General features: G+C 46.0%; 1 protein-coding gene across 2 annotated transcripts in view; it reads right to left on the bottom strand.

The window, feature by feature from the left end:
• Window positions 1-25,615, bottom strand: part of LOC147887968 (uncharacterized) — a 320,694-nt gene that overhangs the window by 3,877 nt on the left and 291,202 nt on the right. Inside the window, exon 14 of one of the 2 annotated variants that reach the window (XM_087393485.1) lies at window positions 1,490-1,589. The exons of the other annotated variant lie outside the window; for it this stretch is intronic. The gene's annotated coding sequence lies outside the window, so the exon portion shown is untranslated. Of the gene's footprint in view, window positions 1-1,489; window positions 1,590-25,615 lie in introns of those variants that run through there. 2 annotated transcript variants of the gene reach the window in all.

Raw genomic sequence — 25,615 nt, 5'->3', positions numbered from 1 at the left:
TAAGGAGCTTCTTATAAACCAGGGGATGTTCCTTGTACACCTCACCATTCCTCGTGACAATCACCAATGTGTCAGGCAATTCCTCAGCCACATCTAGTTTGGCACAGACTTGTGGGTTGCCTCTAGGATTAATGAATTGTTCTTTTTCTACCACAACCACCTCCCCTAGACTTCTATACAAGTTTGCAGCTTGAGGGACAAAGAGAGAGGTAAATTTGGCAGTTCAACCCAAACAGAGATGAAAGTTGATCTGGATCTATCTGGGTTGAAATCCTCAAATCAGTACTCTATGAAATCCTCAAACCATTACTCTAGATAAATGGTTGATTTCTAATAGTCCAAAGGGCCTGATGCCGTGCATCATATGCCATATCTTCTTGTTAAGAGGACAAATAAAAATCCCTTCCTCAAGAATCTCACATTGGTGACGACCATTCCTCTCCTCCCCCAGTTTGTTCCAATCTAATTTTCAACAAAAACCAATACACTCGGTCTAGGCCAAGGTAGGAAGCGTGTGAGTGTGTGAGTAGACAACCAATCTATCGACTCAAGATGTAAGTCTTGATTTAAAAAACCACTTGATGTTCCTTGCTCTCCTCATTGAGATCACTGGGTTCCGTGTTGGTTGGGATGCTCGACGCGGCCACTTTTGGTTGAGACGCCATGGTTCACAATTGAGGCTCCTATGTGGCTTGGGGAGGCATCTCGCCTCTCTTGTCTACTACTTCTTGTCCTTAATGCGGCACTTTGCCCTCTAAAATGGTTGGCAAGGGGTGACGACGATGTATTACCCTCTTTTTCCTTAGAGTAGCTTCATTGGCCTCCCTCACCTCAACCTCTTGGAAGGGAAAGGGAAAGAGAGAGCAGGGCTAGGAACATGGCTTTGATACTACATGAAAGATCATAGTGGTAGGGAGAGAAGCAAGCTAACACTAGGAATGGAAAGGAAAGATAACAAGCATAATGGAAATGAAAGCAATGGACAAGTACTCACATGATACCAAAGAGCTTGATGTTGACTGATATATAAAGACTCAAGACAAGTACAACACTATATAGTGTGACATTAGACTCTAGAAAGCCATAGTGTATATGGGATAACTCCCAATATGACACGTAGCATGTCTAGGACTCACTAGACTATAAAACACCCCCTAGACACCTAGAACACTCATTTTTGACTCACTTTGGCTTCATATTCCAACAAAGTTGAGGAGAGCAAAACAGAGGCGACCAACCAACATTAGAGGAGCCAAGAATTGAACACAGACAACGTGCGTCGCCCCAAGCTTCCTGCTGCTTTCAAGGGTTTTTTTTCCCAAGGTTGACTTGACACATGGTAGATAGGGTTGGTTAGATAAATCAGATTGGGTTCAGTCAGTGGTCAATAATATGACACCTGGCAAAGTGCCACATAAGCACAAAGGCCCTTACTAAGCATAATTTGTAAGCTGCATGTGAATAGCCTGTGCCACATCATCAATTGCCCCTCTTCTTTATAAAACTTTGACAAGCCATAACTTGCAATCCAAGAAGAATTTGCACATGCTCCAAAAAGGAAAAGGATTGTCTTTTTGAGCTCCATGCGCCTATCAAGGTAGATCATTGTATTATGCAATTAGACACTGCCATTGAAGCAAAACTAAACTCATGGTAAGACCTTTGCAACAAATGCTAAAGCAACGCATGAATGCAAAAAGCATGCCGGAAGCACAAGTGCGTGAGATGACCATATCATAAAACATGGGATCCACACATAAAGCATTAAAGGCATAGGAAGAACAAAGCATCATGCATCAAGCTACATTAAACAAAGAAGAGAACGCCATCGACATCAAGCATTGAGAAGCACCAACCTTGCCATCTTTAGCCCACATGTTTGTAAATCAAGCCTGACCACCTAGAGTAACTATGAAAGCACCCAGGGGAGGATTTGATCTTGTAATACCCATATCTGACCACCTTAAGTAGCAGGTATGTTCTTGTAATTGAGCCTACAGGTTGTTCTCTTCTTTGGCCAGGTCGTCCTCTTTCTGGGCGAACACCTGTATCTGTGTCTAGGTTGTGAGGATTTTCTGCAAAATATCACTTCGTTCCTAGTTGCATACATAGATTTAGAAAGACATTAGTAGCATCAATAACATTGTCGTTAAATACTTTTGCACACTGAGAAACCAAATTGACCAAAGCGCAGATGCTCGGATAGCATTCCAATTGGGGGGTGCTCTGCTAGGCGTGTCGCCTAGTAGAAGGTAAGCATAATTGAGCGGAAGTCTGGCGTGTTGGATCTGTGCTGAAAACCACAAGGTAGAAGGTAAGCATAATTGAGCAAAATTCTGGCGTGTTGAGTCTGCTGAAACCACAAGGTTCTCGAGAGTCTACAGTTAAGAAATATGTGCGATATGTCCTCCTGTGCACGTCTACATCTCTTGCAAATTTCATCCCTGCCGTGCCCAACCCTTTGTGCTCTACTGACTGTCCAGACTCCTTTGTGCACAATTAGCCAAAGAAGGCAGGACTGCTTCTCAGAAATGTTCTTATCCCAGACCTTTTTGAATCTCTTCCTCTAGGTTCCACTTGAGTCTCTCCTGCGCCATTTCAAGTTAAGTGTCCTTATTATCTCTTCCTGCCCTTTTACCCAGATCGGGATAGGAGTCATTTGGTTTTGCCCTGACCATCTAAATTCCCTCAGATATGGTTTGAGGTGGCGTCCCATCCACGGCAGGCTTTCTCTTTACCAGAGTAGCTGCCTCTCATGTATCAGTCTCATATCAAATTTGTTGAGTCGAAACTTGGCTATCAAGCTTCCATCTTCCATCCAAGTACCCTACTTTGATACATACATGCTATGGAATCTTTATCTTCTTCTATAGATTTATGACTTTTGATATCCATACCAAATTACTACATCAACATATTTCCATAATTGTGGATTTGACCTATTTTTTTTTCGATACAAGTGTTCCAACATTCAACATAGGCCTTTACATCACTTAGATCTTTTCTCTTAACCAATGATGCCCAATAGTGAATGAATACTCTTAAAGTTGGGAGATGTTGCATCCATCTCGACACTTCATTGGGCAATCCCAAGCCATATGGGGTATATAGGGTCAAATTGCCTCACTAAGGCAAAGTCACCTTGCTTAACTCTACCATTGGTCTAAAATCCTCCCTTGGATTATGCCCACAATAGCAATCAATCCATTCAGGCTGAGACAACTGATTTCTTGCATAAAAGACTCGAAGGCACTTGTTGCACTTTGTTTGTTCTTATCAATACCCACACAAATGTAAGGCTTCTTGTACCTGCTGTTCGTGGCATTTTTGGGTGGGTGGTAGGGGTGGAAGAGTACCTTGCAGTATGGACTTGTTGTCACTACGATTAGAACTTCGGACTGTCCCGACCTAGACTTCCTTCTGAGGGTCAGAGCTAGGAGCACTAGGGGCTGCTGGGGCCTTGGAATTGCCTTCATTTAAAAATTCCTTGCCTTTTACGGGTGGTGGTACTATGGGGGAGGTGGGATGAACTTCATAAAGCGAAATCACTACAGTTCTCCCCCGTTCGTGAGAGTTGTTGTTCAAGCCCTCCAGTCAATTTGGCAGCTCACATCGTAGCACCAGGTCCTTCCTAATATCATCTGCTCGTTGATCGTGTCTGTGGGGAGAACATAAAAATGAATCTCTACTTCCTGACAAACAACCATTAGTTTCAAGTCCACCTACTCCAATGTGCTTAAGAGTTGATTGTTGATTGTGCCGATTGAAGCCACAGTAAGGTTTAGGGTTACCTCGGCAGCGCTTCCCATGCTTTACAGGAGATGAAGTTATGGCTCACTCCCGAATCCACGAGCGCCTAGATGTGTAAGCTTGGGCCCTGCAATTGGACATTCAACCTAGCTGGATCTACCATTAGTTCATTAGTCGGTCCTGGATGTTCGAGTGTTGCCTTAAACACGGCCATTTGCTTTCATTGTTTGATTTTGGCATTACGTGCCTTGGCTTCATCGATGGCCTGACGTCTCATCCAGGCTACTTCAGCCTTAAGCTCCTTTCCCCTATGGATGGCCTGGAGGGTCTGCAGGGTGAGGGGGCCGTAGTATCTTTTCAATTTGCTCCCATTAAGGTAGCTGTCCATTTCCACTCCATCCAGGGTAGCTATTCGGCATGCGCCTTGCAGAGTAATCTCCACTACGCGGTAGGGACCCATGCCCTTATATTTAAGTTTATGTTTGGTGTTGCGGATACTATAGAGGAGTGCGAGATCTCCTTCTCAAGGTCCTTGTCTTTGAGGTTGTGGTCGAACCATTTTTTGCGCCGTGCTTTCTCCACTCAGAGGCAATAAGTTACACGCAATCTTTCTTTGATCGTGATGTGAAGGCTGGGCACTGCATATTCCATTGGCATAACTACTTCCACCCCAAAGGCTAGGCTGAAGGGGGTGTAGTTTGTGGCCACTTTGTAAGACGTTCAATAGGCCCATAATGCGGCGATGAGCTTGTGCTCCCAATTGGTACAACTGGCTTCCACGGTGCAAGTTATAATCTTGCAGCATGTCTTGTTCAAGTTCTCAGCCAAGTCGTTTGCCCTGGTAGTATGGCGTCGACTTCCTATGTATGATCATGAATTCACTAGTCAAGATCGCTATAGATTCATTGAGGAAACTGTGTGATGACCTGCTCGTATAAAAACTTAGCTATGGATTGCGCATTGGCTTTTCTTGTGGCTCGCCCCTCCACCCATTTGGTGAAATAATCTGTGGCCAGGATAATGTATCTGGCCCCTGTTCCTCTAGTGGCTGCGCTTATCGGGCCAACAAAATCTATGCCCCATTTCTCAAAGGGCTGATCGGTCAATATTTCCGTTAGGGGCATCATGTTTGCCTTATGTGGGATTTGCACTCTCTGGCAGGGATCCCATCGCTTGATAAACTTAGCTACATCTCTGAAGAGAGCTGGCCACCAGAGGCCTGCACTTTATGTGCCGTAACGTCAGCGATGGCGAAGTGACCACTTGCTATCTCAGGATGGGCTTCTTCAAGCATGTCGATATATTCGTGCTTGCACACGCACCTACGTATGATGCCATCCTTACCCATGCGGTATAGTTGGCCAGCAATTAGCTGATATGGTGTTGCATCCTTGATGAGTTTGCGGGCTCTATCCCTCTTGAGGGCTTTTTCTAAAGGCAATCCGTTTGCTAGGTAGTAGACTATTTCGGCTACTCATTCCGAAATTATGTCTATGAGGAATAGGGGAGCATCTCGAAGGTCATCCTCGACTCCCCATTGGGGATCCTTGAGAGGTGGTCGGCTAGGATGTGGGTCTTTTCTTTATGTACCGCAACTGTGAAGTCAAACTCCAAAAGGATTAGCATCCACCTTGTGATGCATCCCGTCATGTAGGGCTTGTTAACCAAATACAGGAAGGCTTGATGATACAACAAAAAAGACGAACTTGTTGGCTAACAAGTAATGACTGAACTTCTTAACTGCCTAGACCATGGCCAGGCCTTCCCTCTCTATTAAACTCCGCATTGTTTAATTGTCGACTAGCAAAGTACACCGGGTAGTCCAGGTTGTACTCCCCTAGTTGGGGTAACACACATCTAATAGCAAAGTTTGAAGCATCTATGTGGACATCGAATATTAGATTCCAGTCCGAGGCTCACAGTACCGGTGCTGTGGCCAGAGCTAGCTTGAGGGTTCCAAGGGATTTCTGACATTCCTTGGTTCACTCAAAGACTACTAACAGCTTGTACAATGGCTGGGCTATGTGTGCATAAAACAAGATGAACCTTCGATAGTAGCCCGTATGGCTCGTAAACCGCTGCACTCCCTTGGCATTGGTGGAGTGAGGTAACTCTAAAATGACCTTGATCTTGTTGTAATCCGTGGAGATGCCATTCTTGGACACTACGTGACCAAGAATCATGCCGTGTTTGACCCAAAATTGGCACTTGAGGGGATTCAGGGATATCCGATACAACCTGCATCTTTCAAGGACTAGTTTAAGGTATCTCAAGTGATCATCCCATGTCAAGTTCACACACACGTCATCCAAGAAGACTTCTACAAAGTCTCTTAGGTACTCCTTGAAGACGGTGATCATCAACCGCTGAAATATGGCGGGCGCATTGGTAAGCCCAAATATAATTACTTTGGCCGCATACACGACCCACTCGATTGCGAATGCAGTTTTATGTTGATCCTACGGGGCGATAGATACCTAGTTGTATCCCGAGAATCCGTCTAGGAAGCTGTAAGCTTCCTTTCCAGCTACTCTTTCTAGAACATGTTTCGTGAAAGGCAGGGGATAGTAGTCGCGCTTGGTGGCGGCATTGACTTTCTTCAGATCCATGCCTACTCGAATCTTTCCATTCTTCCTTTAGGACTATCACGATGGGTGCCACTCAGTCTATATGCTCTATCTCATAGATGAATCCCGCATCTATGAGTTTTTGGACCTCCTCCCCCACTATAAGTGCATATTTGGGATTCATAGGTTAGGGTATCGTTAGGGACACTGGCACACTATAAGTGCATATTAGGGATTCATAGGTTAGGGACACTGGCACATTGGCACAATGGCACATCATCTAGCATGGGTATCGTGTGATGCACAAGGCAACACCCTTCATATCTATGTACTTCCAAGCCATGCAGTCCTTGTACTCTCAAAAGAGGGCTATTAAAGCACGCTCCTCGTATGGGGTGAGGTCATCTGCTATGAATATTGGTTGTGGGTCCTCCCCTTTGGTGCCAGGTTTATCTCCTTAACCTTAGCTGGACCATTTTATCCTTGGAAGCACCCTTCGTCCTGGGTTCTCTTGGACTGCTGGTATAAGATCTTGCGGTCCTCGATCGTGTAGGCCTTGTAATGGGAAAGTAATTGTCGTAGGTCCTCCTTTTCTTTATCCTCCTCCTCTACTCCCCTTGGGATGGTGTCCCTCTTGGCCCTGGTGGGAGCCTTCGGGCTTTTCAAACTTGGGAGCTTTGGACCTGAGGGGGATTCCTTCATAGCACTTATGGAGCCGACTAGAGAGGTAACCTTGCTCAATTGTAATCCCCAATTGGAGGATAACTCATGGTGAGCAGTAGTAGCACCCAAATATGTTAGCCAGTGGAGGCCTAATTTAACCCTTACTATCCCTTAGCTTACCTCGCAGGGTTTAAATATTATGAGGGGAACCACCGTGCTCAACTCTTCGCGCTTGGGGATTGTTATTTGGAATCCTATTCTTTCTGAGACGTCGATGTTTGCTAGAATGTGCATCCAATTCTGAGAGAACTTTGGCTCGGGGAGAGGGACAAACCAAATTTCATCTGCCTCCTTCTCGTACCTTCTCTCTCACAAGTTTGGAACAGTTTCAGGGATGTGGTCCTGTCCATTGGGTGGAACTCCGCGGCAAATAGTTGTCCTGACAGAGGGTGGGCCTTGTATGTACGCAAGTCCACTCGCACGATTTGCTCCTCATGTCGTAAATAGATGTTGTTGATGCGTCAATCATGTACGAGTCTAGACATTTGCAAGAAGGGCCTGCCTAGGATGGCTTCATATCCAGGCTGCTGGGTAAAGTCCATGACTACAAATCTAACGGTGTATGTGAAGCCGAATACCTTAATGTTAATACTCGTGAGACTCCCAAGGGTTCAGCAGTTCCGCCTTCGGCTAGCTTCACTACTAGGTGAGTTTGCTTGAGGGAAGGTTTTCCCTACCTTTCCCAACATTCCTTGGTGCAGACACTCACACTCGCTCCCCCATCCAGGATGGCGTCAACCTTCTAGTTCTGGTAGGTTATGGAGATAGCTACATTAGTATCATCACCTTCGAAGTATTGGCCTAACTTATTGATGGGGACCTTGGGTAGTTTTCGGTTCTCCTCCTACGGATGGTCGACTTTGGGGCTGGTAGGACCTTGGGGCAGGAATTGCCCGTTCATCTAGTTTGAGAGGTCTCGCTAGAGGATAGGATTTCCTCTTAATAAGAATGTGATTGGCATCTTAACCTCTGTGGAGAGGAAGGTTGCTAACCCGGCACTATCGCATGGTTCCTAAGAGGTCTCCCTACCTACTGCTGTGGAGAGGAAGGTTGCTAACCCGGCACTACCGCATGGTTCCTAAGAGGTCTCCCTACCTACTGCTGATAGCAGATCCTGGAGACCGTAGATTTCTCCTTCCTCTCGTAGGTTATGTAGCACTGGGTCCTCTTGGAACATTCGCTGCATCAAGTTTGAAGCCTTTGATTTACTGGAGCTGGATAGTTCCTCTTCTTCCACCCTCCCTGGCACCCTAAGTGCCTTTTCCTCTTTATGGGTGGTCAGGTGGTCCAGGTGGATGGTATCTGACCCTCTGTTAGCTTTGAGCCTATGCTTGAATTCCTTCTAGCATTCCCATACCAAGTTTTGAGCATCTATTAAGTGTTGTTTTTCCATTGTTGGGTCTGGATATGGTTTGTTATACAAAGGTGGAGATGTGAGGCCTTGGGCCCGCATTGGCCTGTTTACATCCGGGTACATGGGCATACTCGGGTCATCTTGGGAGAGGGCTCGTCCGGAGGTAGAGGAGGTGGCGAGGGTGGTTGTCTCCTCATTTGAAGTATCTTGGATGAGCACTTGGTTCGTTCCTTTGCCCACCCGGGGGACCTTCTTGGACCTGGTTTGCGGTGGTTGGGGCGCCTCAGGGTTTTGCAGCATAGGCGTTTTGTCCCTCCTTGCCTATGACCTTCAAGGGAGCCTGGGAGTTATACAAGGTGGGGGCAGTTGCAGACCCAGTATAGGTGGCAGTAAGGGAGCCTGTTGTGCCCTATATCGCCCTGGATTGGCTAGAGGGGCACCTTGTGAATTCATCAAGTTGGGTGGGGCCGTCGGGACTAATGGGGGTCTTGCTTGATAGATTGGTTGGGGAAGGACCCTTGGGAATCGACATTGGGAGCTGTCATGGTTTCCCCATCTATAGCAATGTGCACAGTAGAGTGCTTGCCTTGCCCTAAGGCGGGGGCACTTGTTGGAGGGGTGCTTGCCCTACCCCGCACCAAACATTGTCTCTCCTGGGAAACAAGTGGGGGTTACTCGATGATTCCTTGGAGGGATTCCTTGTCATTCTAGCAATGTAATCACAGAGGGATTCCTTCTTGTAATTCTAGCAATGTAATCACGGAGGGATTCCTTGTCGTCCTGTTTCACCTCATATAAATGATTAATCGGGCTCCACTTATGGCCACTAGGGGCGAACCCCACAATGAATCAAACAAGTATGCAGCTCAAGCAACTGCAGAACATGTCGCCTAAGCTGCCACTTAACCCAAAATTAAGTGGGTTGAAGTGAGAATAAAAGGAATTGGTCTTGTAAGAAAAGGATTTCTGCCAAAAGGTTCAAAAGAGGGAGGTCCTATTACTACCAAAACTCGCAATGTAACCCCAATGCCACATAATGGATGCCGACACAATGAAAATGGAAAGAAAGTAAAAGTGCAAGGCAATGATAACCAAAATACTCACAATGTATTGATAACTCGATGTTGACAACTATGATAAGACTCAAAGACTAGTACAAGACTATATAGTGTGAGCCTCTAGACTCTAGAAAGTCAAAATGCATATGTGATAATCTCCCATATGACACGTGGCACTGTCTAGGACTCACTAGACTATAAAATAAGTCCTAGGGACCTAGGACACACAAATACACTCACTTTAACTTCATATTCCAACATCTTCCCATGAAGGAAAGGTGAAGGACTACTAGAATGAAGCCAAGGACAGAGCATGACAATGATGGAGTCTACTGCTCTGTGCACCCCAAGTAGCTTAGAGGCTCAAATGAAGCATGGCTACTTGACCAAAACATCGGTCTAGGGAATGCACCAACATCCTGGAACTCGGCTAGGCCTTATAGAGAGACCCATCAAAGCCAATAGAAAGGCTTCCACAATACATCCTCCCCTGGCTTCATAACATGACTTGGTAGGAAGCCATACACCACTCATAAAGGAAATAAAACATCATTTGAGGAGGACTATCCAAGAGAACCTTATATGAAAACAAAATACTCCGTACATATCATTTTAGGGGATTACCTAGGGCAGAGGACCCCAAAATAACATCAAGCATGTAGTAATAAAAAATAGATCTCTTATGATAAGAGATGTCCTCCAAGTAGCCACCGCACGTGTGCACATCCCTGCCCACGAGAGAAGAGGGAAGGGGGAGAGGAGAGAAGAGGGAGAAGGGGATGTGGGAGAAGGAGTGTAACATGCAACGGTTATGTGATCGTGTAATTCACAGCAAGACCTTCTTTAAACCTTTAGCGAGGAATGAGCGTTGTTTACCATAGAGAGAGGAAGGAGATGAGGGTAGAGAGAGAGTAGAGTCGACAACCGATTGGGTCCCTGTACCCACTAAGGGCCCCCTCCCCCAATCAGGGGAGAATTTGCTTTATACTTGGAGAACTGAGAAATACAAAGAACACTCTTCAAGAGAGCACGGAACACACTTCTGAAGACCTCACTGTGCACACATATAGCAGACCCAAAGACCTGAGAGGCAACGCCGACCAATACCGAGACCTTGATGCTGTCCACACTGACGATGTAGGATGCTTCTACAAGGCAAGGAAGAGGCTTGTGCTGTCTAGCGGAATGCAGGGTTACATCGTGAGTGAGAGAGTGAAAAGCTAGAAGTGATAGATCCTATGAGAGAACTGAGAGATGGCGGAAATATAGAGCTGAGAGTGAGCTGTGTAAACTGTAAGAGAGAGCTGAGAAAGCTGAGGAAACAGTGTCCAAACCTCTCTCCGTTTGCTGGTCCAAAACTCCGACTGTTGTGCTGCATGGTCACCTTTAGATCAGGCTGAACTGATGGCCAAGGGACTGAGGCTAGAGCAGGGCCAGATCTGAGGATCTCAGGGGCTGCACAGGAGGCTGAAGTGGAGCTGTAGGAGGACTGAAGGCAGGAGCAAACTGAATTAGAAAACATGGCAGCCAAGGGGTCCTTTTATAGGGCTGGACTGAGCCAACCCAGTCTGTAAACAGACTGACTCAGTCTGTATTACAGACTCAGTCTGTTTTACAGACTGGCTGGCCTACAACCAGCCTATAAAAAGCCCTCCCTGGCTCATTTGCCAGGGGAGTTTTTGGGCAGCCTTTGCAGGCTGCCTTCCCTGCTTACCTGTCCAGCCTTTGGGGGCCCTAAAGGGACTCCTAACCTAGGCTAAGACCTAAACTATAAGATGGAAACACTTAACCTACTATTCTCCAATGGGTACTAGTGAACAAGAACTGACTACTGACTTGACCTAAGGCTAAGAGACTGACCTACGTAGCTTGTGCCTGACTGTCCCTGGACAAGGGCTCACAAAGGGGTCACAGCATACGACAAAATCTCCTATCTGGTGTCATGTGCACAGATTGGTATCTGACGTGTACTGGGTACACAAGACTAGCTCAGGTAGCCTGGGGAGGCTTAGAGCTAGGCAGGCTTGATTCTCGGGTTGAGTGGCAAGGGTACGAACCAGTTTGAGGTCTTCGCTATTTTTGGCGCTTGGGGCCCGAGTCTATAAAAGGGGCCCAGGGGTTCAGTTCTCAGAGAGCCAATGGGAGCAAGTTTCGTTCCCAGGTGCTAGGTTTGATCCTGGATTGAGTCGCGGACGCGCGCCTGCATCTTAGCGTAGCCCAAGGCCCAGTAGCAGATCCCAGGCTTCACAGCGCCACCTGGTGGTATGGGACACCAGGCTGGTTTGGATCTGATTGGGAGTTCGTGCCAGTAGCTCAGCTCGTGGCTCAGAGGGGGCATCTCCTGATTCGGGATCACATCCCGTAGATGTCATGGTTGGGTGGTGAGCAGCCTGTTCAGTTTCTCACGTTGTGTGTGTTTATTTGCAGATCAGAGGTTTCAGGAGTGCTGGGATGTGTCAATTGGTATCAGAGCCAACTCCTGAGGTAGGAACTTCTGATGCGAAAACTTTGGACGATTTCTTCCTCCAGGTATGCCCTAATTTCGAAATTTGCTGCTGCAAGATCTTGTTGGTTCATGGGTTATCGGATGTGGTCAGGATCTAGGGAAAAGGTAGGAAGAAGGAGAGTCTTGATTTCCAAATTGCTGAAGGGAATAGTGAGAGAGGGTTGAGGCGTAGCTAGGAGAGAGTGGAGATGCAGGTAGGAGAGGCGTGAGAAGAGCTGAGTAGCAGGTGAAGAGTTTCCGTTTGCTGGTTAGGGCTGCGTAGAGGTAGGTGACGCAGGTGCGAGTGGCTGAGAGCTGCGCCATAGGCTGGAAAGGATTTCGGCCAGGCAGGGAGGTGCGCCAGGGGCTGGAGCAGGGTGCGGCCACACTGTTGGAGGAGCTGTTTTTTTCAAAAAAAGCACCACCCTCCAAGTTTGGGAGGGTGAGCTTTTCTGGGAAGCATAGCTTCCTAGATTAGCTGCACCATCTCCTATATAGTCTGGCAGGGTCCTAAGCTCAACCATAGCCTCAGCTAGAGTGCGCAAGAAGATCTCCTTGCACATCTACTTGATTGCGCCATCTAGGAACGGCCATAGCCTACGACAGGCTACCGTACAGCCTGCGTCAGCTTCCGTACAAGCCTGCGTCAGATTTCGTACAGCCTGCCGGGGGGGGGGGGGGATTTCCGTACAGTACGGACTGTAGTAGACTTCCGTACACTGCAGCCTGCAGCAAGGAGAGACCACGGGATCACCTACGCCAGCTGATCGACAGCTCCCAGCAACTTCTTTTCGGCCAGCTCCTCTTCTTCGTCACATCTTCTGGGGACGGTTTTTCTCTGCTCCACTCTCCTTCCAGCTTCGATTCCCCCAATTATTTCTCTCAGTTTTATACTCTTTTCAGATCAGATTTCAGACATGGCTGATTCTGTAAATCTTGAGTTCGCCATGGGAGATCAGGATTTGGATTACCCTGTAGAGGAAGACCAGGGTCTTTACGACGATCTGATTACGAAGAAAGCCTTCAGTGAATTCACCACTGCTCTAGATGGAAAATTTGAGCAGGTTAATGCGAATCAAACGGGGTTGACACAGCAACTCCAAGGGATTCAAACGACTCTCACCCTTCTGACTAGCACTGTGCAGGCACTCATGCATGTGGATGCCATGGCTTTAGTGCTAGGTCCGAACATAACTCCAGACCCTTTTCCCGGAGATCAGAAGTCTCGAACCAAGGAAGTTGTTGACACTTGGTTGCACAAGTGGTAGGTACACTTCCAGTTCCCGTACCCAGATGAAAAGAAAATACAGCTTGCAGCCGGCTTCATGTCAGGAAAGGCTTTGTTATGGTGGAAGGAACTCCAACCTAAGCCGGTAACATGGATAGATTTCGAAGGGGTCTTCAGGAAGGAGTTCCTGAAGAAGGAGGACGACTATGATATCGTAGGCAAGCTTAAAGCCCTCAATATGTCTAAGCTGAACTTGTCGTTTAAAGTTTATCTTCAAAGGTTTCGAGATTTGCAGACCAGGGCCACAAAGATGGATCCAGTGACCTTGTTAGGTTTCTTTGTGGATGGTTTGCCAGATTCGTACAAGTTGCAAATCAAGAACAACAAATGTACAACGTTGCAAGAGGCCATGAATTACGCGCGTATTTATGATGATACCATGGCCGGTGCAAAGGCAACTACAGTTTCCGACACGAGTGGGAAGAACAAACGGAAGTTTTTCCAGTCCTACGACTGGTACTGGGGAGACGAAGTCTATAGACAACGCCTCCAAGAAACACTTGACTCAGGCAAAGAATGGTCGAGCCCGTTTCCTTCGTACCTTGAAGCTTAAGAAGGAAGGACGTTGCTTCTACTGCGAGAAGCGGGGCCACACCAAGAATGAATGTCCAAAGCGCAAGAATCAAAAGTTAGCGCTCGGAGCGAAGCTCCAGGCGGGTCCAGGTACCAAAGCCAAGGGAGCGAATCAAGTTTCGATGACAGGTATTTCTATAAATGTCATTACCTGCCCACTTTCTTGTAATTGCACTTTCAATACTTCGTTATTTGGTTCCCATGATCTTTTCCGAGTTTATGGAGTAGTTAGGGACCAAAGGGTTCACATTCTCTTTGACCCGGGCAGCTCTCACAACTTTGTTAATTACAAATTTGTACAGAAGATGGGGCTGTCCACGATACCTAGCGATCACACCTATGAGGTGCAGCTTCCAGCTGGGAAGCAGTTTTGGGATCGCAAGATTGAAGCGCTTCCTATCCGGATTCAAACATACACAGGGGCTCTTACGTGCTATGTTATGCACTTGGAGCATGTGGATTTGTTAATCGGAATAGAGTGGTTTAAAACCCACAATATTTGGATTGGATGGACGGAGCATACCCTTTCTTTTGTGGATAAGGACACCCAATTTTGTATTCAGTGTGATAAAATTTCCTCGTCTCAGGGACCTATTGTATCTGCGATGCAGCTTCGGAATATATTAAACACTTCTCATTATGATGTCTATCAGTGTGTTTTGATTCCGCTTTCTTCATTTGTTGTCTCTGTAAATAACAAGAATGATTTAAGTGTGTTTGAACACTGTGAATTGAGAATGTTATTAGATAGTTTTAAGGATGTATTCCCTGCTCAACTGCCGGAAGGTTTACCTCCAGAACGGGCAGTAGATCATCGCATAGACTTAGTCCCAGGGGCTCAACCTATTAGTGTACCACCTTATAGGATGAGCCAGCTTGAGGAGGATGAGTTAGCTACACAGCTACAGGATTACCTGAATATGGGCTATATTCGCCCAAGTAAATCACCTTGGGGTGCACCTGTCCTCTTAAGGAAGAAGAAAGATTCTACATGGAGAATGTGTATAGATTATAAACGATTAAATAAAGTGACAATTAAGAATCGATACCCTCTACCTCATTCCGATGATCTGATAGACCGTTTGGCCGGAGCGAAGTATTTCACTAAGATTGATTTGCGTACGGGTTATCACCAAATCCGTATCTATGCTAAACACATAGATAGAACCGCATTCCGAACTAGGTATGGTCACTACGAGTTTCTAGTATTACCTTTTGGTTTGACCAATGCTCCTGCCACCTTCCAGCAAATGATGAACGATTTGTTCCGAGATTTTCTGGGCAAATTCGTTGTAGTGTTCTTAGATGACATCTTGGTATATAGTCGAACGCTTGAGGATCACATAGGACACCTCCGGATTGTCTTAGTTATTCTAAGACAGCATAAGCTCTATGCCAAGATGAGTAAATGTGACTTCTTTATGAAGGAGATCATTTACTTAGGACACAAGATTTCTTCTGAAGGTATTAGCATTGATCTGGATTGTATCCAAAAGGTTTTAGAATGGCCTATCCCTCAGACTGTGAAACAACATCGTTCTTTCCTAGGATTTACGGTATTTCTACGGAAGTCTGTGCGTGATTATTCACATATCACGGCACCCCTAACAAACATATTGAAAGGTCGTGGACGCAGGTCTACCCAGCCGATCTCTTGGAATGATGCAATGAACAAGGCTTTTGAAACCTTGAAGTTTTCTATCAAGGAAGCACCCGTTCTTGCATTACCCGATCCTACTCGGCCTTATGTTCTAGAGGCCGATGCGAGTGATTTTGCGATTGGGGCAGCTCTATTCCAAGAGGGCAGACCTGTAGCTCTCGAGAGTAAGAAGCTAGACGACACCCAATATCGTTGGCCCACACTAGAAAAGGAACTTTATGCTGTAGTGTATGCCCTTAAGGTTTGGAGACACTACTTGTATGGTTCGAAGTTTCTTGTATTGACTGATCATCAGTCAATTAAGTATGTGTGTGACGGGTCTGAATTGAGGGGAAGGAAAGCTAGATGGGCAGAATTAATGCAAGATTTTGATTTTGAAATACGTTATCGAAAGGGTTCGTTGAATAGTGTGGCGGATGCCTTAAGTGGAGTCAAGTTTGTAAATGCTATGTCATTTACGGAAATATCCTCAGACCTATTTCAATCCTTGAGAGGGCTATACGCAACTGATAGTCATTTCAGTTCTTATTGGTAGAGAGTCCAGGATGGGAGCTCCATGGTTGACCAGGACTCAGGGATTGTGCCACCTACGGTACAGGCAGTGGGAGGTCAGTGGATGATTAGGAACAGCTTGCTGTTCCGAAATGGAAAGATTTGTGTGCCAGATGTTCTGGACCTTAGCTCCAAGATTCTCTAGGAGTGTCATGATGCTCCTAGTGCTGGACATCCGGGTATACATCGGACTCTGTCTCTTGTGAAGCATACCTTTTATTGGCCTAAGATGCGTGCATTTATTGAGAACTATGTAGTAGGTTGCCGGGTTTGATAGGTTACTAAGGCCGAACGCCTTAGAAGCGCGGGTTTATTACAACCATTACAGATTCCAGGTAATAAATGGGAAAGTATTTCCATGGATTTTGTTACTGGTTTGCCTCGAACGCGCAAGGGTCATGACTCCATTTGGGTCATAGTCGACCGTTTGACAAAAATGGCTAGATTCTTACCTACTAGAACAACTATTTCAGCTGTTCAGCTGGCTCACGAGTTTGTGGACCACTTGTTTAAGCTGTATGGTTTGCCATCTGACATAGTCAGTGACAGGGACTCAAAGTTTACAAGTAACTTTTGGACACTTGTTTTTGAGAAGTTAGAAACTACTCTAAGTATGAGTTCCTCAGATCATGCACAATTTGATGGCAGTACAGAGAAGGTTAACCAGTTGGTTGAAGACATGCTTCAGGCATATGTATCTAAGAGACAGTCTTCATGGGAAGATTATCTACCTATGATAGAATTTGCTTACAATAGTGCAAAGCATTCTAGTACTGGTTACAGTCCTTCTATGCTTATGTACGGGTTTCAACCTAAGTCACCAGTTATGGTTGGGTTAAAAGGGATTCAAAGTGATGCTGCTAAGAACTTCTTGCTAGACATGCAGGAAATGTTGCTGTTTGCCAAGGAGTCTATTAGAAGTGCCCAAGATCTGGACAGATTTTATGCTAATAGACATCGTTCACCTAGAGAGTTCTCTAAAGGAACGATGGTATATTTGCGAATTTCCAAGGAATCCAAGAGCCTAAGTATTGGTTTGGTTCCGAAATTATCCCCCCGATACTGTGGTCAAGTCAAGGTCATTAAAAGAATTGAACCAATTGCATATCGACTAGAATTGCCTCTTGATGTTAAAGTACATCCAGTCTTTCATGTCAGTAGACTGAAAGAAGTATTGGGTGCAGATGATCAACTTGTTTCTCCTCAAGAGATAATAGAAGTTACAGATTTGACTTTTATTCCACACGAACCTGAGTGTATTCTTGAATTTCGTGACAGACAGATTCGTAATCGATCTATCACGGAATACAAGATCAAGTGGAAGGATAGTGTTGAGGAAGATGCAACATGGGAGACATTACAAAACCTCCAAAGAACATTTCCGGGTTTTTTAGCGAACTCAGGAGTGAGTTCTTAGAGGAGGGGGAGTATGTCATGTGCACGGATTGGTATCTGACGTGTATTGGGTACACAAGACTAGCTCAAGTAGCCTGGGGAGGCTTAGAGCTAGGCAGGCTTGATTCTCGGGTTGAGTGGCAAGGGTACGAACTAGTTTGAGGTCTTCGCTATTTTTGGCGCTTGGGGCCCGAGTCTATAAAAGGGGCCTAAGGGTTCAGTTCTCAAAGAGCCGATGGGAGCAAGTTTCGTTCCCAGGTGCTAGGTTTGATCTTGGATTGAGTCGCGGACGCGCGCCTGCATCTTAGCGTAGCCCAAGGCCCAGTAGATGATCCCAGGCTTCACAGTGCCACCTGGTGGTATGGGACACCAGGCTGGTTTGGATCTGATTGGGAGTTCGTGCCAGTAGCTCAGCTCGTGGCTCGGAGGGGACATCTCCTGATTCAAGATCACATCCCGTAGATGTCATGGTTGGGTGGTGAGCAGCCTATTCAGTTTCTCACGTTGTGTGTGTTTGTTTGCAGATCAGAGGTTTCAGGATTGCTGGAACGTGTCATCTGGGAACTATAATGCACTTGTCGATGTAGCCAGTGTGTTACCTTGCACCCAAGTGCAGGGGTGCATGTGACATTCCCTCCTTCTTAACTTGGCGGTAGGTTCATTGCTTCCAAGTAGTCTGCCAATATCTGGGGAAACTCCTGGAAAAAATCTTCGTCCAACCACACTGCTTCATGGGTACCTCGATCACGGAACTTGGTGTAAAACTCCCGGATCCTGCGTCCTGACCCATGCTTGAATTTATGAAGAAGAATCTGCTCTGGCTGCAAAACTTCGGCTTCATCAAGAACTTCAGGTTGTTGCTCGTCGGAAATCTCTGAAAGAGGAGGCCCAAAATATGGCTTCAACCAAGCTACATGGAACACGTTGTGCATAGTCCAATTGTCTGGTAGGCGTAACTTCATTGAGACATCGTTGATCTTTTGAATAATAGGGAATGGTCCGAAGCTCCTGAAGGACAGCTTAGGGCATCGCTTGCCCACGTGCTTCAATCGTTGCTTGATAATGCATAAATACACCCATTGACCCTCTTTATACTGGACATCTCGTCTGGATTTATTAGCTTGGCGTGTATACGATGCTTGAGCTTTGGCGATGCGGCTTTTCACGGACTCCGTAATCTCTACCATGGATTCAGTGGTTTTGTTGGCTTCAAGAGATGGGGACGCCATCTGGGTGAGGAGTGAGGTACATCGCCCTCCAAACGCCGCTTCATAAGATGTGCGACCAATACTCGAAGAATAGGTATCGTTCAAAATGGCCTGCACAAGCGGAAGAAACTACTTCGACTTTCCCTAAGCATCACAACAATATGATTTCAAAACATCAAATGCCATACCATTATACTTTTCCATTGCTTGCCCCATCGGAGGAGCGGCTTGAACTGCAGTGATCTGGCACTAGACATAGACAAGTGCACACATGGCACCCTTGCGGACGGCGCGACCTGCTTGAATATGAGAGATTAATGGAATCCCTGGTATGCTCCGATCACCGCGTATCACGGCGGGCTCAGGTAAACCTTCCACAATCGTGAAGGTGTCCTGCCACCAATCAGGCGTCGGAACATGCTCACGGAACCTGAAAACATGGCCTTCTGAACTGAAAAAGTGAACTGGATGGCCTTATGCGTGATGTGTGTGCGCAAGCCGAGCGTGAACCCGTCCACTGCAAGCTCGTGAGGCACCAAGGTGCACCCCACTGTCTTGGCAAGTTGAGGGGAGATGGCATCTTCTGAACTCCCCATATCGAACAGGACAATAAACTGATGCCCGTTAGCTATGGCATACGCTTGAATGAGCGCCTTCTTTTGATATGAGAAGTCGCCCTCCTCCTTACCTTGAAAGACCACCATGGAAACGGCGTTCAAAGCAGGGAAGACGGCATTCGTAGCTGACGATGGAGGCGTAGCTGGAAGAGCCAATACATTAGCGACAGACGAAGTAGGTGCTTTCGCAGCCTTTTCGGCCCAAACGAAATTCGTCTTAAACGTTTTTGGGTCAGTATGCTTACTAGCCCAATGCTGCCACCAAGTCACCTCCTCACCTGTAAGATGAGGGGCTGCAAGGTGGAATTTATCTTGCTCATCTTGAATCCGCGCTAACGGAAAATGAGCTACAAACTGATGAATAAATTGCAAAATTGCTGAATGATCACACTTACCATCATATTTAACAAAATTTGGAGTGGACCGAGTGAGTGGTGTTACCTTTGTCGATGGCGAAGCTGTGGCAGAGACGGCCGCTGCGCTTAAACTTGCCTGCATAGTGGCTAACATCTGTTTCTCTTGGAGAAGCATCACCTCTCGGTCTAGCTTTTGTTGCCTCTCTGCCTGGGCGAGCTCTGCGCGTCGCAGTGCCTCCTCATTTTTGCGTTCCTCACGCATCAACAAGAGCAGTTTTTCAAAATCTGTGGTTCTTCTTTCTTCCAGCGGCTTTTCTGCTTCTTTTTCCTCCAGACGTTGTTTTGTCTGGTCCAGCTGTTTTCTGCTTTCTTCCAGCTGGGATGAATGTTCTTCGAGTTGCTGCAGCAGGACCCGATTCTGCTCTAGAAGGTTCGCCATCACTTCTTGAGCATTTGGCGGAAGCGTATCTTGTTGGTAGTCTTTCTCCTCTTCAGAGTCTTCACGGTTGAAATCTTTTCCTAACCCTTCCATGGTGCTTGATTGTGTGTCCTTTCCGGATCTCAGCACAACCATACACTCGCGGTAGTCAAGCTGGATACATACCGAAGCTCTGATACCAATGTAACGTGCAACGGTTATCTGATCGTGTAATTCACAGCAAGACCTTCTTTAAACCTTTAGCGAGGAATGAGCGTTGTTTACCATAGAGAGAGGAAGGAGATGAGGGTAGAGAGAGAGTAGAGTCGACAACCGATTGGGTCCCTGTACCCACTGAGGGCCTCCTCCCCCAATCAGGGGAGAATTTGCTTTATACTTGGAGAACTGAGAAATACAAAGAACACTCTTCAAGAGAGCAGGGAACACGCTTCTAAAGAGCTCACTGTGCACACGTATAGCAGTCCCAAAGACCTGAGAGGCAACGCCGACCAATACCGAGACCTTGATGCTGTCCACACTGATGATGTAGGACGCTTCTGCAAGGCAAGGAAGAGGCTTGTGCTGTCTAGCGGAATGCAGGGTTATTGCGTGAGTGAGAGAGTGAAAAGCTAGAAGTGATAGATCCTATGAGAGAACTGAGAGATGGCAGAAATATAGAGCTGAGAGTGAGCTGTGTAAACTGTAAAAGAGAGCTGAGAAAGCTGAGGAAACAGTGTCCAAACCTCTCTCCGAAAAAGTAAGTTCACTGGCGGGTGGACATTGAGGGGGGGTGTTAGATATCAATGCTCCACTCTCATGTAACTACGCGGGAACCAACTAACTCTACTTGTAAGCCCCCCATATGAGGAAAAGGCATTTGAGTAGCTCGGTTATCCGGTAGGTCCAGGTTTGGATACCAGATGGGGGCGATGTGTGGCCTGATGGCTGGACGGCTTCAGATAGAGTTGGCACACCGCCAACTAGGCTACATGCAAGTGCGGGAAGGCATCCCTTGACTGACCGCACTGAGGGTAGACGGAGCATCTCCCGAGGCAGCCCACTCTCAGGTTGCGGGGCCCGTTTGGAGCCTCAGATGATCCCGAATGGCTCTGGGCCGAACGGATATCGTAGGTTTGTTGCTTTGTTTTGCGCAGCACTGGTTCTATCGTATGGTCGGTGGCCTATTTCGGGACCGACCCCCAGTCGACTGTTTTGGGCGGACTGGGTCGGTCACCCAATTGAGCCTAACCGCCGGACTACGACTGGTGGCTATATAAGAGCAAGCCCGTGAAGCCCATTTCATCACTGGCTCCAGCAACCCTGATTCCTTAGCATCCAGCCTCCGTCTTCTACTGTTTCCAGCACGCCATCGAAGCTTCTTTCACAGGAGTGCACGGTTGGGAGGCAGCGCCATCTATTGTATCAGTTCTACAGTAATCAAATTTTTGATTCTCCATACTATCTTGTTTTCTCTCTTGCGTACGAGGTCCTGCTATCTGTTGAGCACAGACGTTGTATTATTTTCTTACATGGTATCAAAGCCTGGACTCTAGCAAGAAGATTTGGTAGTGTGTTTCTGTTTGCGAGTAGATTGTGAGAGATGGCCCAGCCCGCAAGACTAGCTGGCTCTTAGCCAATGAGCAAGTTCATCACCTCTTCCAGGGTCAGTAAGACCCCTAACATGTAGAGTCATAAAAGAGATGGATTTACTTACCATTCTTTTTTTTACCCTTCTTAGCCCTGGGATTAGGGCTATTCACCTGAGGGACAACACCCTTGATCTAAGACTGCCTTCTTTTATTGTGCGCAGTAGTGAAAACCTAGGGAGAAATCCTTCTCTCCAAGTACTAGGTGAGGACTATTATCTCCAGAGTCTTCACCCTATAATAATTTTGTGACCATATCATCCCCTCTATTAACATGGTAGAGGGTTTGCAGGATAGATAGCTTAAACATGTCATCCTCCCTATTCTCATTTTCTTTGATCCACTATTCAGTCTCTTTGTCAACCAGCACATCAAAGGAAGAGACAATAAAGGCCTCTTTATCCTTACCTCTGTTTACCTGTGGGTTGACTGCTTGAGCATTTGTCCTACTACGAGAAACAGAAGGGACAGGGGTCTGTTGGTTTTCTTTGGGGACCCATTTCTCCTTGGGGCGAGCTGGCGTTTGAGAAGGGGTGGCTGTGGTCTTTTTAAGAGAAAAGTGATATATTCCATTCAAAACGAATCATACAACAGGTGGGAGAGAAAGTACTCTATCCCTAGCCTCAACAATGTGGCAAAAAAGCCATGGTGGTGGTCTAAAATGCCACGACATCCCAAAAGGGGTCAAATGAAAAAATAATGAGCAGTCCCATGTCTTTGGTTTAGCCTTCTTCTTGAAGATGCAAGACATGGAATGGAATGGAAAGGAAAAGCAAGACTGGGAAAGCATAATGGAAATGAAATAATGCGAGAAAGAAATATACAACTAAGCAAAGTACTTACATGATCAAGAAAGACATGAGGCTTGATGAAAATGACAATGAAAGTACAATGCCTTTATAGGATAGGCGCACACACTCCAAGTGTCAAATGTATATGGGATAAGTCCCATAGTGACACATGGCACTCTAGGATATAAAGTAGTATAGTACTACTCTAGAGCACACTAAAAGTCACTCAAATTGACTCCATTTCCTAACACCCCCCCATGGAGGAAAGGTGAGGGACTACTGGAATGGAACCAAGAACAGAACATGACAATGATGGTTACCAAAACTGTGCATGCCGGTCTTGAACTAGACATGGCTCCCACACAATCTCAGAGGCAGGTGAGCATGGCTCAGAGGCTAGTGAGCATAACATAGAAATCTCATCTAGCATGGCTCAGAGGATCATCATGCATGGATGCATGATCAACTCAAAGGTCTAGGAGATCAATGCACCAACAAATAGACCTATCAAAGCCAAAAACACATGGCTCCCACAGTACATCCCCACCTGTCTCCAAAAACTAATGAGGAACATGGAGCCACACACCAAAAATATAAAAGAAATACATCATTTTAGGAGGACTATCCAAGGCAGAGGACCTTTATTGACTCAACACACATGATTTATTGCATTCATTTTTGGGAAACACCCCCAGGGCAGAGTACCCAAATATATTATGCTTTAGAAAGCAAAATCATGATCTCCATGATCCTCTAGATGCGGGAGACAGACTGTAAGAGCATGATCTTGTATCGGCGGGTCATCTTCGTCTGCATCATCACTAGTGGCGGATGATCCGCCACCCAACTGGCATGATCCTTCGATTGTTGTTGAGCAAGCTTCTAGTAACACTTGTCCTCCGTATGACCGAGCTTGTTGTAGTAAGTGCACTTGAATGGCTTGAATGTCTTTCCTCGTGCTGGTGGAGTCGATGGCCTAGGTCTCCATTTGCTGGTGGATGAAAGTGCCTGTGTAGTATCCGCTGAATAGGATTGAGATTCTTTGTTGTAGCGATCCTTTTCAAGCAAAAGAGGCACCATATCTTCGAATGTAGTCGATGCAATGCGAAGTACTTCAAGGGCATTCTCAAAGCGAGAAATCCCTTCCATACTTGTCATCAGGACAACCATTTTGTCCTTGTCATCCGGGCAACACTTCAAATTGGAGAGTTATTGAACTAAAGATCGAATTTTTGCTATATGCGCACTCAAAGTATCAGACTCTTCCATTTTTAGCTTATAAATTGCATTTTCAGAAATACCTTGGAGTTGGTGATCTTGTTACCAAATATATTCTCAAGGCGTCCCCAAATCTCCTTTGCCTTGGATTTGAAGTCGATGTGATGAATGAATGAATCATCTAGGCAAAGCCCGATGATTGCGATGGCCCTCAAATTGTGTTGCTTTCAAATCTTTCGTGTTTGAAGCTCCGTTGATGCCTCAAGTGCTTTATCATCTTCGATGGCATCCCAAACATTCTCCTTTATGAGAAGGAGTTGCACTTTTGTTTGCCATGTAGGAAATCCGTCCCCCTTGAATTTGTCCACAAGGAGAGAGTTGGTGGAAAGCGAACCCATAAAGCTGGCAGCTAGGAGAGAGAAGAGTGATGGATAGAATGAAGGGCACAAGCAAGCTGAGGGAGAAATGGGGGACAAAAGGAAAAAAAATGGCGGGCATAATGGAGATGTAGGAGAGGAAGAAATGGCGGGCAGAATACGGGCACCGACTTGAGGGCAGCAGCTCCAAGAGACCGTCAGGCAGAAGGAGCAAATGGCGGGCTGGAGCAGAGGTCAACGATGAAGAGGATGGACAGCTCCACGTTGAGCTGGATGCATCATGCTTGGGCTGTCAAATTATTGAGCTCCAAAACAAAATTCGCGCGCAGAAACAAAATTTGTCACTTCTTGCAAGGGCTATAACTTTTCACAAAAAACTCAGATTGCAATGATGTAAAAACGAAATTTGTAGTACTCAAGGTCCTCTACAACCTTGCTGAAGACACAAATCGTGATTCTGCTTCTAGATCCGGATAGAAGCGTCACATCGTCTGTAGGTCACAGAAAGATGTAGCTGAAGGAAGGAGAAGAGAGGTGGCATATCATGGTGTGGAGAAGAGAGCTCTAGATGGAATTGGAGAAGCCATTCCTCCAAGGGGAATGAGGGAGAGAGGCTTCAATGTCCTCAATCTCTTACCTCAACCTCTTGGAAGATAGTCTAGCTGATACCATATGAAGATGCAAGACATGGAATTGAATGGAAAGGAAAAGCAAGACTAGGAAAGCATAATAGAAATGAAATAATGCGAGAAAGAAATATACAATTAAGCAAAGTACTTACATGATCAAGAAAGGCATGAGACTTGATGAAAATGACAATGAAAGTACAATGCCTTTATAGGAAAGGCACACACTAAGTGTCAAATGTATATGGGATAAGTCCCATAGTGACACATGGCACTCTAGGATATAAAGTAGTATAGCACTACTCTAGAACACACTAAAAGTCACTCAGATTGACTCCATTTCCTAACACTTCTGAGGGAAATTCTTAACACTGTGGCTTTGCAATCCACACAAGAGACAGGAATTGGGTAATTTTTTGTAAGCCAGCTCTTTCTCTCTAAAAATAGACCCATTTCTATTTACTATCACCATAGTATTAGGCAGGTCTTCAGCCATATCCTAAGGAAGAGCAAGTCATGAGGGTGGATCTCCAAACTTGGAAGGCTCACCCTATGTTGAGGAAACTATTCATAGCAGCTGCTACTGCTGAATTTGAATACCACCAATAGGTCAACATTGGTAAATGTGTTCAAAGCTTATAAGGAAGAGAAAAACAAGAACAGTCTTGAAGACTCTTGGTGTGCTCCTTTACTAGAGATACAAGATGCAATAAATTGGATACATACACTGCTGCAATAGATCTACAATTGCTAAAGAAGCTCAATTTGTGCACCTTGACAATGATTGACCTATCACCATTACACCTTTTAACATCGTAACGGTACTACCTAATTCAGGTAGCTCAACCCAAATAAATATTTTGGTGGATCTCTGGTTTTCAGGGGAGAAGTCAGTTGACCACCATTCTAAATATAGAGGCTAGTTTCTATTAGGGGAGAAGTCAATTGACTAC

This window comes from Dipteris shenzhenensis, chromosome 22 (genome assembly GCF_047967505.1).
Source record: "Dipteris shenzhenensis isolate YYH24624 ecotype China chromosome 22, Dip_SZ_1.0, whole genome shotgun sequence".
NCBI classification, from domain to species: domain Eukaryota; kingdom Viridiplantae; phylum Streptophyta; class Polypodiopsida; order Gleicheniales; family Dipteridaceae; genus Dipteris; species Dipteris shenzhenensis.
Note: the sequence above shows the minus strand (reverse complement) of the source record. Positions and strands in the feature narration are given on the sequence as shown.